Source organism: Schistocerca americana, chromosome X (assembly GCF_021461395.2).
Source record: "Schistocerca americana isolate TAMUIC-IGC-003095 chromosome X, iqSchAmer2.1, whole genome shotgun sequence".
Lineage (NCBI taxonomy): Eukaryota > Metazoa > Arthropoda > Insecta > Orthoptera > Acrididae > Schistocerca > Schistocerca americana.
In genome coordinates this window covers 851,449,450-851,463,470 of record NC_060130.1, presented here as the reverse complement: position 1 = coordinate 851,463,470, position 14,021 = coordinate 851,449,450, and the positions used below count along the sequence as shown (strand labels likewise).

Sequence of the window (14,021 nt, the reverse complement as noted above, 5' to 3'; positions counted from 1 at the left end):
ATGCTCCCTACATGGTACTGGTTACTGATGATACAACATTCACATGCATCATAACTCGAATTTTCCACTACAGCTTGTTCAAAGTGGTCTACTTGTGTTTCCAAATCCCTTACTTTATGCAACACCACATTGTTTTCTTCTTGCATAACTTTTATAATTTGATTATTGCAAATCACTTTTCACCACTTATCTTAAAAAAAAAAAATGCACAGAGAGCCGCAGCAAACAAGTCTTCAGTCTGATGACGACGATGATGATGACGAGGACGACAAGTCGTCATACATTGTGCATATAAACAAATAACTTGCTCCGATTGGTCTAGACAGTGTGCTAGCTACTTTTGTATTTAATTGAATTTAACTGTTTTTAGTTCCACAGTAAATAGTAGATGAGGGGGAAGTTGAGCTGTGCATTGGTAAAACAGTCGTAAAATAAAACGCCAAATTAACGTAAACACGTTTGAAGCTTAATATCGGGTATCAAAAATATTGAATTGAGTGTATACTGCTGAAGATATTTTCTGAACCAAATAATAAACAGTTTATACTGGATGAAGTTTTATGCTTCTTAGTTACAGAAAAACTCCTAATATTACTGTTAATATGAATGAACAAAAGGACCCATGAGACAACAGAAAGAAAAATTATGATTCTGATTAATTAGTCTGAAGATTGGCTTTGGTCATTGGTGCAAGTGATAAAACCATGTGAAGAATTGCTAAGATAAATGCATGTTTTAAATCATTAAAGCAAAGGGAAGTGATTTTTGAAGATTACAATGTAAATAAAATTGTACACTGTTGCTTGTAATGGTAACTCAGGAATAAACTATCTGGCTATCCAAAGCAATTCAAATATATCTTCATTATCATCCGCATTTTTCTTATTTGTCAGGTTTGCACTAAAGCAGCCTATTACAGTTTCAACCCATTGTCCTCAATATTCCCACAGCTCTTTTTTATTGAGTGTTGTAGTGTTATATTTGCTTTGGAATCCTTGACTGTAGCATTCAGAGGATGTGTCTGTGTCGTCGTCGTCGTCATCATCGTCTCCCTCCCCCCCCCCCCCCCCCCTCCCACCTCCCCTCCAGGTCACTTAATATGGTTGTATATTATTTCCCCATTATTTGGTAGCACACCTAGGTCTTTCCTTATGGAATCATTTCTGACTTGGTATTAATCTGAGAGGAATATGTTTTCAGAAGTTTGTATGTGCTACTGACACTAGAACTATGACCCATACATAAACATAGGAACTGTTTTTCCGGTTTAGAGACTGTCCACAATGCTTAAGATGGTGGGTTTCTTCCTTGAGCAACCGCGTGACTTTTTTTGATAAGCAAAATACTGAGAGTAAGCCTACTAAAATAACTGTTACCTTTTGTAAAACTATTGTTGCAGCTTTTATTAATAATTCTTTCACTCTATTATTAAGTGTTCAAAGTATATCAAGTAGCTTTTCTGACCACCAAGGGGTCTCAATAAAATTGGAGCTGCAATGCTGTATCACCACTGACAAGCCAAAAATTACGTACAAGCCTTTAATTAAAGAACCCAAAAATTTAAAATTGTTTATCATGTGTCATGGATCCTGGAAGGATGTGTTCAGTGAGGATGATACTAACATGAAAGCAAAAATATTTATTCACACAGTGGCCCATTATTTTAATATTGCCTTACCCCTTAAAAAAACAAGTAACTGCTAACTTAAATAAGTCAGTTGATAAGCTGTGGATTATAAAGGGAATAATCACCTCCAGTGCTACAAAAAGGAAACTATATGCAAAAAGCAAAGCAACAGATGATCCCAGTTTTCATATATTTTATAAAAAATACAGAGATACTTGGGCAAGTTATAAATAAAGCTAAGAAAATGGCAAATAATAATGATATAAAAAAACACTAAGAGCATAGGTACAGTTACTTGTGATGTTAGAGGCACTCTTGGAACTAGAGGTTTTAAAGAAGGTCCAGATCATCTAATGCACAATGGGACTAAAATATCAGATGGAAAGGAGGTAAGTGCAACTTTTAACAAGCATTGCTTCTAATTTTTCATCACAGATTACTTCAGTTGCACTGTACACAGGCACTTGCAATATGTGGTTTCAGTCATACCTCAGTAACAGGAGGCAGGTGGTTGAATTCTCAAACAAAGACTACATTAGAGTTCTGTTCAATGAAACTGATTGTGATGTCACTCAAGTTTCAGTCCTAGGGCCTTTACTTTTTCTGCTATTTATCAATGACCTACCTCGGAATCTGCCTAACACTGTACCTATATTGTCTGCAGATGACACACATCTCCTTTTTTATAATCCATCTGTCTAGGTTGTTAAGGAATTTATAACAGATTCTATCAACAGACTAAATTTTTGGGTTCACAAAAACACCTGCTCAGCTGTGGTGAGTGACGGAAGAGTAAATATCCAGAGTGCAACCCCCAGTCTCGGTGTCTGACTAGTACCCTCTAGTGTTAGTGTCCGTCCAGTGGCTTGGTGGCTGGGAGTACATCTGTTTGACCCTCAGCTCGTCAGTGTTATGGCTGTACCTCCAGGCAGGTGTCCCAGTAAGAATGACAGGTGTGTGAAACCCACACTACAGTGGATGACAACTCAATGATCTGCTAGTTTGATGTTCAGCCTGCAAGGCCAGCCAGTATTTTTATGCACACACTGGGGTGGGCTTTCTGAGTGGTCATCACAGGTGTCCCATATGCCACTTGCTGCAACGCCATTGAAGAGTCCCAGGTACGGTAACTTCATTGGTCATTGACTGGACAGTCATGTTGCGGCTCATAGGCCGATGGTGTGGCGTAATGCTGTATTGGTATGGTATGGCAAATAATAAGAGTGTAGCAATGGTTCCTTGCTCTGGTTCACTGCATTAAATTCTTCTTCACTTACAAGAATTCAGCCCTCCAAATTCTTCACTGTGGTTGATCCAGGAACTAGTAAAATTGTATGCAGTTAATTTTAGACACAGCCTATTTAGTCTTTTGCTAATGCTATTTACAGGAGTTCACTTGCAGCTTTTCAACAGCTGAGCTGCTTCATCATCAGTGCCGACACAATTGGTAGTTTGAAGGTGAAAGGTCAGCAGGGATGGGATCTGTGAGAGACTATACTTGAGGTAGCAGTAGATGGTGTCTATTATCAACCACATTAGAGTCCAACTGAGGTGGAGGTTTCCAATGTGATGAGTCGGTGTTGATGCTCCTTATGGTACTGCTTTACATGCCCAAATAGTTGGCCTATCAGAATCCAACCATCCTGGGTGGCTAGCTTTTGGTTCAAGGAACCAAGAAATGTCGAATACAGGGTAGCATTCATGTGGCTCAGGTTTTCTCCAGGAAGAATTTTGAAAGGAATTTGGGTAGATAGCATTGTGAATACGTGATATTAGAGGATATGGTTCTGTTAATGGTGGCAGGTAACAAAAAAGTGGGACTAATCATGACTGATGCCATTGATTATTAGACCTCGACCTCATCCTTGTAACTCTAACCGTTGCTTGTTTCTTAACACTAGAACACCCAGTGGAGTTCTCCATATAGCTGTGTATAGTAAAACACATATTTATTACAAGGTAAAAGGATAATTAATGAATAGCTAAGCAATTCTATGATGATAAAATTTAATACCTATTGTTGGGTGATGTAAAAGTGGACACTGAAAATGTAACTAATATTATGTACCATTAATGCAGTTTCACGTATTTTTGTATGGCATAACATAAAAATAAAATTTATCGTGTTCAAATAAATATTTGCCCACTTAATTATTATACATGAAAAAATAATAAAAGCAACATTAAAGACAATAGATACGAAATATCATTACATTTTGTAAAAACTTTAGTGGTCACTTCACCTCCACTGGGCATTCCAGTGGACACTTCAAAGCTGGGCGTTCTGGTATTAAGTGCCAAGGTTGTTGCAGGAACAGATGATGATTACCGGGTATGCCAGTGAGAGGAGTCAGTTTGAGCCTAACCCCTGTGGAAGTATTTTATTTTACACATCACATCCCAAGGACACTTACACCTCGGTTTTTCTGTGCAAAACAGATTGAGCTCTCAAAACCCTCATATCGATTGTATCAGCTTTATGGGGCATAATATTACTTGCTTGGCCTTACACTGTAGCAGTTCAAGGATAGAAAGTAGTGTGCTGGACTTAGTCATGCGCCCTCAATAATACAAACTACTTCAGAGCACTCTATACTACCAAGTAAGAGTGGATGACAGCACTCGAACTGTGACACCCTCTGTATGTACGTAATCAATATTTGTACCCGAATCTATAACTGGTTCCATCCTGGATGATATCAGAATTACCCTTATGGTAATACCTTGGCAAGAAGCCATCCTCTTGTGTTGCCAGTGATGTCGGGTGTGTAATAGTTCAAATCTTAGAGTGTGTCATTTAACACTGACTTGTTCTAAATAAAGAGCTGCAACTTCTCAAAAACGTCATCCAGTTGGTGTTTTTCATATTTCACTGCCGAGGCAGCGAAGTCTGTCCTTAATGTCCATTCATGGTTAGCCCATATCGCATCAAATTGCTGGGTGAAGAGTACACCACTACCCAAAGGACGTACCTTAAGGGTCCCTGCCATCCCATAGCTTCTAACAAGGCTCCATTCTGAGTGTAACTATTTTCTTATAGCGCCACCTTTCCTGTAGGTTTAAGAGTTTTGCATTTATCACAGGTCTTCAAATGTGTCATGTAATGCCAACTACAGAATGCCATAAGGAAAGCCCAATTTTGGACCCTCCAATAACTTCCAGTATACTGCTTTCAATACATGTGCAATACACCAAAGTGATAAGAGTAGGGAGCTGTAACTTTATATTGACCAAATACGTATCTTTGATCACCTGATAAAGCCCCTTGTATTATGTGATGAATTTATTTAGCTTTCCTTTCAGAACGGAAGGGTTGATCACCACTACCTACTGCCTGTCACGGTAATTGGACAGCTTTGTTGCCTCTTTTGTGCACATTCTTGCTGCTCTAGGTCTTATTTTATAATGACCTAGTGCCAAATCCCTCAAAGTCTTTTACTGAAATTACATACAGCTGACAAATCTTCACTATGGTGTGGTTTACTCAGTTTGGTGTGAAGTGATTTTCTCTCCATGAATTGCCACATTCAGTGATAATTCCATACTTTGGCACGTTTGAGTTAGTCTGCTACCACATATGGTTGTAGAACATTCCAGTCAGTATGGTGCCTATGCACATAACATTGTCCCTATGGTACTGTGCACTCACTACATCCTCTCATTTGCTTGCAGATTCAGTGCACTCAACAACTACTTTAGAATCTGTAAAAGTCAATATAAAAGTTTCATCAGCTTGTACATAAAGTTTGTTCTTTGATTGTTTATCATGTCTCCAATGGCCCAAACTTAAAGATCCAGTGGTTAACTATTATCTGAGCTACCATACCTGTTCGCTGATGTGGCACAGCAATCACAAATCCATATCGCCATCAGTGATCAATTATAGTCAAGAACCCAAGAATATCCATACCAATCATATGGAATGGTTTGTTGCTCTCTGATAATGTCTACAATGAAATTGATCATGATTAAGCTCAGCTCTTTGCACACGGGTTAGTTTTTCACATGTTGCTCTAAGTCCTATTTGAGTGTTTTCCATCAATAATGTTCTGTGGTGTATCAATCAGTAGTTTGTCAACCTGCTTAGGTAGAATTGTAGGATTGTCTCAAGACTTCACCGTGTAAACTCACAGGCAACAACTATACATCGTCCATACTTTGTTTCTACAAAACTCCATCTTCAGCACAGAACTGAGCATGTGTTACAAACTGCTGACAGTCTGTCAGCAGCCTGTTCCTTTCGCCGCTCATATGTAGAAATGCCAGCACATTCCACTGCGCTTATCCTACAACTCAGTCTGTTGGCATTACCATGCATTTTCCCATTTCAAAATAAAATTCACTGAACTGTAAAGTCCATCGAATCAAATGGCTAGTTGGATTTTCAGGGTCCATCGGCCATTTGATAACTTTGATACTCTTGGCATATAAGTGACAACAGAAGTACTTGGTACCATAAATCGGACTAAGCAGCTCCTTGGCTGTGGTTGAGTAGTTATTTCCTGCCTTATTTAGTTGCCTGGAAGCATAGGCTATCAGGTTCTCTGCTCCATCTCTCTCTTTCCGTAGCAGGTGTAGGAAATTGTAGCATAACAATATTAGATGTCGCAAATTCAGGCACAGCGTGTATGAGCCAGGGGTATGTTTGCACACCAGCCCGACTAATAACATGGCTTAAATAGCAAACTTCATTGAACACAAAATGACACTTTTTAAACTAAGTGTCAATTGTGCCACTTGTAATTGACTAAAGATGTCCCACTTGCTCTTGGATGTCCTTGGAAAATAGTGTAATGTCATCAAGTATACCATACATTGCTTTGGTTTCAGGATTCGTAGCACCCCAGCTAACAGGCCAAACATTCTTCAGTCTGAATGTGATTTTGCTGTATTGGTAATGATCAGATGGAACTGTAAATGCATACTTCGGTTGACCCTCCAATGCTACCACCAATTGATGGTTCCCACTTCTCAACTCCTTGATGATAAACTGCCTAATGTTATTTAAAGTTTCTGTGATGTTTGGCATTGGGTATGCACCTGTGACCATACATTTATTTTATGTTGATAGTCATAACGGAATCTATATGTCATAATTTCATCTGAGCTGTTTTTGGTAGAGTTACCACTGGCACCCCATACACGCTGGTTCTCTTTTCTATTATTAGTAAATTCCTCCATCACCAGTTGTTGTTGGTGTGGAATTGGGTATGGTTTTCCATACACTGATGGTTCATTTCCAGTGGGAATCCTACAATGCATTGTTGGCATAGCTGGCAGTGGTCTGAGAAGGTTAAACAACTGTGTATTCCACTAACAATATATCAATCTATACCCTATCACTTCCTTGCAAATGTGACACTTTTTCTTTGCTATAATTAAATAAGCAGACCGTCCCAGCAGACAGCATTTTATACAGAAACCTCTATCCAACTCTTCTTCCCCCTGCACCTGTAGGTTGGCTATCAGTGCACATTGTGACAGCTTCACTTCCATGCATCCAAAATTATCCACACTGGTAGGCACTACCTGGCTTTTGTCAGCCTGCCGCACATGTGGTAAACTATGGCATATGAAACACTGTGCCCTGTCGAACTCATATTCTGCCAGCTGTACACAAAGTATTGACAGGCAAATCTGCTCTTACATCTATGCAGACTAACTTTCCTGTACCTTTTGGTATTTTATCCTGCGAGTTAATCTAGGGAATGATGCATGCAGTTTAGCATTCCAGTTTTTCTAACAGTGAAACCAAAACGGAATGATGTGTTGTACAGCTGTACTATGCTCCATTCCAGTTAAATTTTGGCATGACGCTTACTCTGAAAATCCAGTCCAAGTATGTCGTAGCTATTCCCAAGTAGAAGTAGTACTTCACAAGTCTGGAAGATTTTCCCTCCTATTTGGAATTTCATCGGTGTCAAACTGAACAAATGAGTACTACACCCATCTAGGTCTATTACTCTGCAATAAGGTGGGTTCAAATTCCTTACACAAAGTACTCGTTCACACACTCTATCTCACACACACTCTATCTCACACACACTCTATCTCACACACACTCTATCTCACACACACTCTATCTCACACACACTCTATCTCACACACACTCTATCTCACACACACTCTATCTCACACACACTCTATCTCACACACACTCTATCTCACACACACTCTATCTCACACACACTCTATCTCACACACACTCTATCTCACACACACTCTATCTCACACACACTCTATCTCACACACACTCTATCTCACACACACTCTATCTCACACACACTCTATCTCACACACACTCTATCTCACACACACTCTATCTCACACACACTCTATCTCACACACACTCTATCTCACACACACTCTATCTCACACACACTCTATCTCACACACACTCTATCTCACACACACTCTATCTCACACACACTCTATCTCACACACACTCTATCTCACACACACTCTATCTCACACACACTCTATCTCACACACACTCTATCTCACACACACTCTATCTCACACACACTCTATCTCACACACACTCTATCTCACACACACTCTATCTCACACACACTCTATCTCACACACACTATCTATCTCACACACCCTCTATCTCACACACACTCTATCTCACACACACTCTATCTCCACACACTCTATCACACACACTCTATCTCACAACACTCTATCTCACACACACTCTATCTCACACACACTCTATCTCACCACACTCTATCTCACACACACTCTATCTCACACACACTCTATCTCACACCACTCTATCTCCACACACTCTATCTCACACACACTCTATCTCACACACACTCTCATCACACACACTCTATCTCACACACACTCTATCTCATCTCACACACACTCTATCTCACCATCCACACTCTATTCTCACACACACTCTATCTCACACACACTCGTATCTCACAACACACTCTATCTCACACACACTCTATCTCACACACACTCTATCTCACACACACTCTATCTCACACACACTCTATCTCACACACACTATCTCACACACTCTATCTCACACACACTCTATCTCACTACACACTCTATCTCACACACACTCTATCTCACACACACCACTCTATCTCACACACACTCTATCTCACACACACTCTATCTCCCACACACTCTATCTCACACACACTCTATCTCACACACACTCTATCTCACACACACTCATCTCACACACACTCTATCTCACACACACTCTATCTCACACACACTCTATCTCACCACACTATCTCACACACTCTATCTCACACCCTCTATCTCACACACACTCTATCTCACACACACTCTATCTCACACACACTCTATCTCACACACACTCTATCTACACACACACTCTATCTCACACACACTCTATCTCACACACACTCTATCTCACACACACCTATCTCACACACACTCTATCTCACACACACTCTATCTCACACACTCTCTATCTCACACACACTCTATCTCACACTCACTCTATCTCACACACTCTATCTCACCACACACTCTATCTCACACCACACTCTATCTCACACACACTCTATCTCACACACACTCTATCTCACACTCTATCTCACACACACTCTATCTCACACACTCTATCTCTCACACACTCACTAACTCACACCACTCTATACACACACACTCTATCTCACACTCTACACTCTATCTCACACTCACTCTATCTCACACCACTCTATCTCACACACTACTCACACTCTATTCTCTCTCACACACACTCTATCTCTATCTCTCTCACACACACTCTATCTCTATCTCTCTCACACACACTCTATCTCTATCTCTCTCACACACACTCTATCTCTCTCTCTCACACACACTCTATCTCTCTCTCACACACACTCTATCTCTCTCTCACACACACTCTATCTCTCTCTCACACCACACTCTATCTCTCTCTCACACACACTCTATCTCTCTCTCACACACACTCTATCTCTCTCTCACACACACTCTATCTCTCTCTCACACACACTCTATCTCTCTCTCACACACACTCTATCTCTCTCTCACACACACTCTATCTCTCTCTCACACACACTCTATCTCTCTCTCACACACACTCTATCTCTCTCTCACACACACTCCATCTCTCTCACACACACACACACACACACACCACACACACACTCTCTCTCTCTCTCTCTCTCTCTCTCTCTCTCTCTCTCTCCTCTCTCTCTCTCTCTCTCTCTCACACACACTCTATCTCTATCTCTCTCACACACACTCTATCTCTCTCACACACACTCTATCTCTCTCTCACACACACTCTATCTCTCTCTCACACACACTCTATCTCTCTCTCACACACACTCTATCTCTCTCTCACACACACTCTATCTCTCTCTCACACACACTCTATCTCTCTCTCACACACACTCTATCTCTCTCTCACACACACTCTATCTCTCTCTCACACACACTCTATCTCTCTCTCACACACACTCTATCTCTCTCTCACACACACTCTATCTCTCTCTCACACACACTCTATCTCTCTCTCACACACACTCTATCTCTCTCTCACACACACTCTATCTCTCTCTCACACACACTCCATCTCTCTCACACACACACACACACACACACACACACACTCTCTCTCGCCTCTCTCTCTCTCTCTCTCTCTCTCTCTCCTCTCTCTCTCTCTCTCTCTCTCTCTCTCTCTCTCTCTCTCTCTCCTCTCTCTCTCTCTCTCTCTCTCTCTCTCTCTCTCACACACACACACACACACACACACACACACACACACACACACCTCATAGCTGGTTAAGCAGTAATCATTCTTGGTATCTAGTTTGCTTACATGTCCCACTCTGATGTATCCTAAAATTTTGACTAACATGACCAGGCTGATTGCACCTTGGTTTGCAATCCACTTAAAACTGTAGGATCCCCTATAAATGGCTGTAAGTCAGTTCAAAGGTTGGAGAAAGGCAATGATATACCACCTTCTGCAGGACCATTCCTAGTGAAGTACTGTGTTTTTCAAACCAACCTTTTGACTCATGATTGCTTTAGACAAAGATACTCTTATTCAAAGTTTAGTGTGATTTTGTAAAGGCTAATCTACCAACAAGCACATAATTTGCCTGGAATCTGCTATCAGAACAACCTTCACTTCCCACGAAGATCTATATCCCACACCAAACCTGTGAAAAGCCTATGACAGTGTGTGGTAGCATCATATTCTTACTGCTCGACATGTGCACCTTCCTAGTTTCTATCCAGAATTTTTTCTTTTGTGGGGTCTTCTGTGTTCAAATAAGTGTGTGTTACAATCTTTCCCACACATAGCAAAAATGAGAATCATTAGGCCCCATTCTCAATGTAACCCTTTCTTACAGTGTCTGCTTCCCTGTAGGCTTAAGGCTTTTGCATTTATTACAGTTCTTCAAATGCTTCACAAGATGCCAAATATAGTAAGATGTCATAAGGAAACACCAATCTTGGGCTTTTACCAGAGCTCGCAATATACTAGTTCCAAAACAGGTGGAATGCACTTCTGCCATCACTGAAATGTCCTTGCAGACCTGGATCTTTATTTGCATAATGAATTGCTTCAGGAAGTATAAACATACTACACCGTATGATTAGTTTTTGATGCTAAGATAACATGGCTACCTCAATATGCCAGCCCAGCTGAAACAGAAGTGGCAGCCAAAACTTAATGATCTATGCTGCCTCAGCAACCATATCTTGGAGCACCAATCAGTCCACCCTTTTGATACTTCATAAAGTTCTCATACTATTCCATTTTGAGTGTTGTATAGCCTGGTATATGGATCAGCAGCTCCATTGGTGCCACACCTTTAAGATCGAGTACCTCACTGTGGGATCAGATTATCAAGTTTCCAGTGTATTTCTGGATCGTCCCTGTATGTAGCCTGATAGAGGTAGGGATAACTCCTTTACGGATTAATCAGCTCCAACTATTACTTAATGATGCTGCCCATGTATGTAGCCTCAAAGACCATGCAAATCACTATATTCTCTTTCCAGGTAAAAGGGCATTGCCATCACAAAAATTCCCTTAGTCTGGGGTTCTGACATCAGCCCATCTACAGTACATCCTATCTGAAGTACATGTGACCCCTCTAAACCCTCTCTCATGAACACCCTCTTGGAGGATCCATTTCCACAACTTCATCTAGATCTGTCTTGTAGGTTAAAATATGTAACAGAGACATTTAGTCTTTGCAACTGTTTTTGCGGTGCCCATTGAATTAGAGTCTGGAAATTATTTATACTGATGAATCATCACTAGCAACACTCCATACCACAGACATTTAATATGTTTATTGCAGAATTGGCAGCTATTATGAGAGTTCTTCATATGTTTGTGTCCTCTCAAAGAGGTTTTTCCTAATTTGCAGTGACTTTCCGAACAGCCAGCACCCCAAATAATGGAGGTTACAGCTGTCCATTTCATTTCTCTGAGAGGAATTATTTTGATTCGATGCTTCCAGGATGGATGGACCTAGTGGTTTCACCCCTTAAACCCATTAATCCATTCCAACAAAGTGAAATATTTTGTGCATAAAAAACGTGTCAAAAATTTTAAGCAGTCCCTTGGTTGTATAAGAATTTATGATGGTGTTTTTAATTAAAGCTAATTGTCAAAGTTGAAAATGATAAGAGGGAATATTAGGCGTAACATCCCATCGACATAGAGGTCATTAGAGATGGAGCCCAAGCTCGGATTATGTTGAGGATGGGGAAGGAATTCGGTCATGCCCTTCCAAAGGACTATCCCAACAACTGCCTGGAACAATTTAGGGAAATCACAGTAAACCTAGATCTGAATGGCAGGATGCGGGTTTGAACCATTTTCCTCCTGAATGAGAGTCCAGAGTATGCTACCCACTGTGTTGAAAATGTTGTCCTTTGGAAGGTATTAGGTGGCTGTGAGCTGAACACAAGGAAAAAAGTATTTCATTTGACTGTTAAAGACAGTGGTGATTTACAAAGTGGGATGCAGAGGAACATTTCGGTCACTTCACTAACCCTAGAATACAGGAAGAGAAAGTTACAAACTTTTAATCAATTTGAAAACAAGATTTGAATGTTTGGATGAAATAAGAAAATTAATTAGAATTTAAATGCTTATCAAATGAACTAAAACAGGTAATTAGACAGAATTGTATTTGAGATAAAGGGAATAAATTCTAGTTGGAAGACATGGTATGGGAGCAGTAGATACAAATGTTTCTAGTTGGTGTGACATTCTGAAGCTTGACCTGAGCTTGAGATTTTCCCAACTGTGCTGTACTTTGCCAGAGTCGTTAGTTGTGCCGAAATATTGCACTGATGGTTACCTTATTGGTCTTAACTTCGACCATTGTTCATTGGGGAGATTAGCTTTATGGTTTTATTAGTTTTTTTAGTATGTTTTCTGCCAGTTATAGCATTCAGGTCACCTGCTTCCGTGTGTGTGTGTGTGTGTGTGTGTGTGTGTGTGTGTGTGTGTGTGTGTGTGTCTTTCTTTCTTATTTTTAAGATCTTGAGTGGCTCCAGTTCAAGGAGTGATTTTTTGAAATAATTTGATAGTACAGTGGTGGATCTAACATTATTGTCTCCTGCATCATCATAAAATTTGCTAATGAACATATAATAGCAAACATATTCACCATGCATTTGTATAATTTGTTCAACAATGGCACAAATGTGTACAAATGTATGATGAAGGTGTAGAATGGTAGTGTCGTGTAGAGGACATTCGGGCTGTGATCTGTACTAATTCTGCCGTTACATGTTCATCATTAAATTTGTGACACAGAAGGCCTTACTTTCTAACCCACCCTCGTATTTGGCACAAAAAGGGTTAAATGATTGTCCATATGACAATCTATGAGGAGTTAGTATGCAATGTTGCAACAATCTCCTAACATAAATTTAAATACCTTTTTTGTAGCACAGTTATTAATTTAAGGTGTTAGTGATTTGGAAGTTTAGTGTTTGTAATTATTTCCACGGGTATCTGGGCAACAGTATAAGTGTAATAAAACTTTTTTTTGCCAGTGATATGTATGTAACATTAAAGCCTGGCACAGCAATGCGTAATCAGTGTTATACATAAGCAACCTTGTCAAACTTGGGGACAAGAAGCTCACTCTCCATTACAACAACAAGTAGATGAACATGAAACCAGTGATTAAGTCACAGATTGTTTTGGATACTGCAGTGGGTGCTTTAGTTTGAGGTGGTTTCATGCAAGCACTGGACTGATGAACACAACTAGTTTACAAAAAGCTTCAGTAGCTAACTTACACAGTACTAAAACTAGAATGGAAATATCTGCAAATAATTTTTTGTTATACATATATGAAAATTTATCCTCAGTAATGTT

The 14,021-nt window shown here is 40.0% G+C and overlaps 1 protein-coding gene across 1 annotated transcript in view; it reads left to right on the top strand.

Moving 5' to 3' along the window:
- LOC124556566 overlaps window positions 1–14,021 on the top strand; it is a 259,489-nt gene that overhangs the window by 213,879 nt on the left and 31,589 nt on the right. The window lies entirely within an intron of this gene.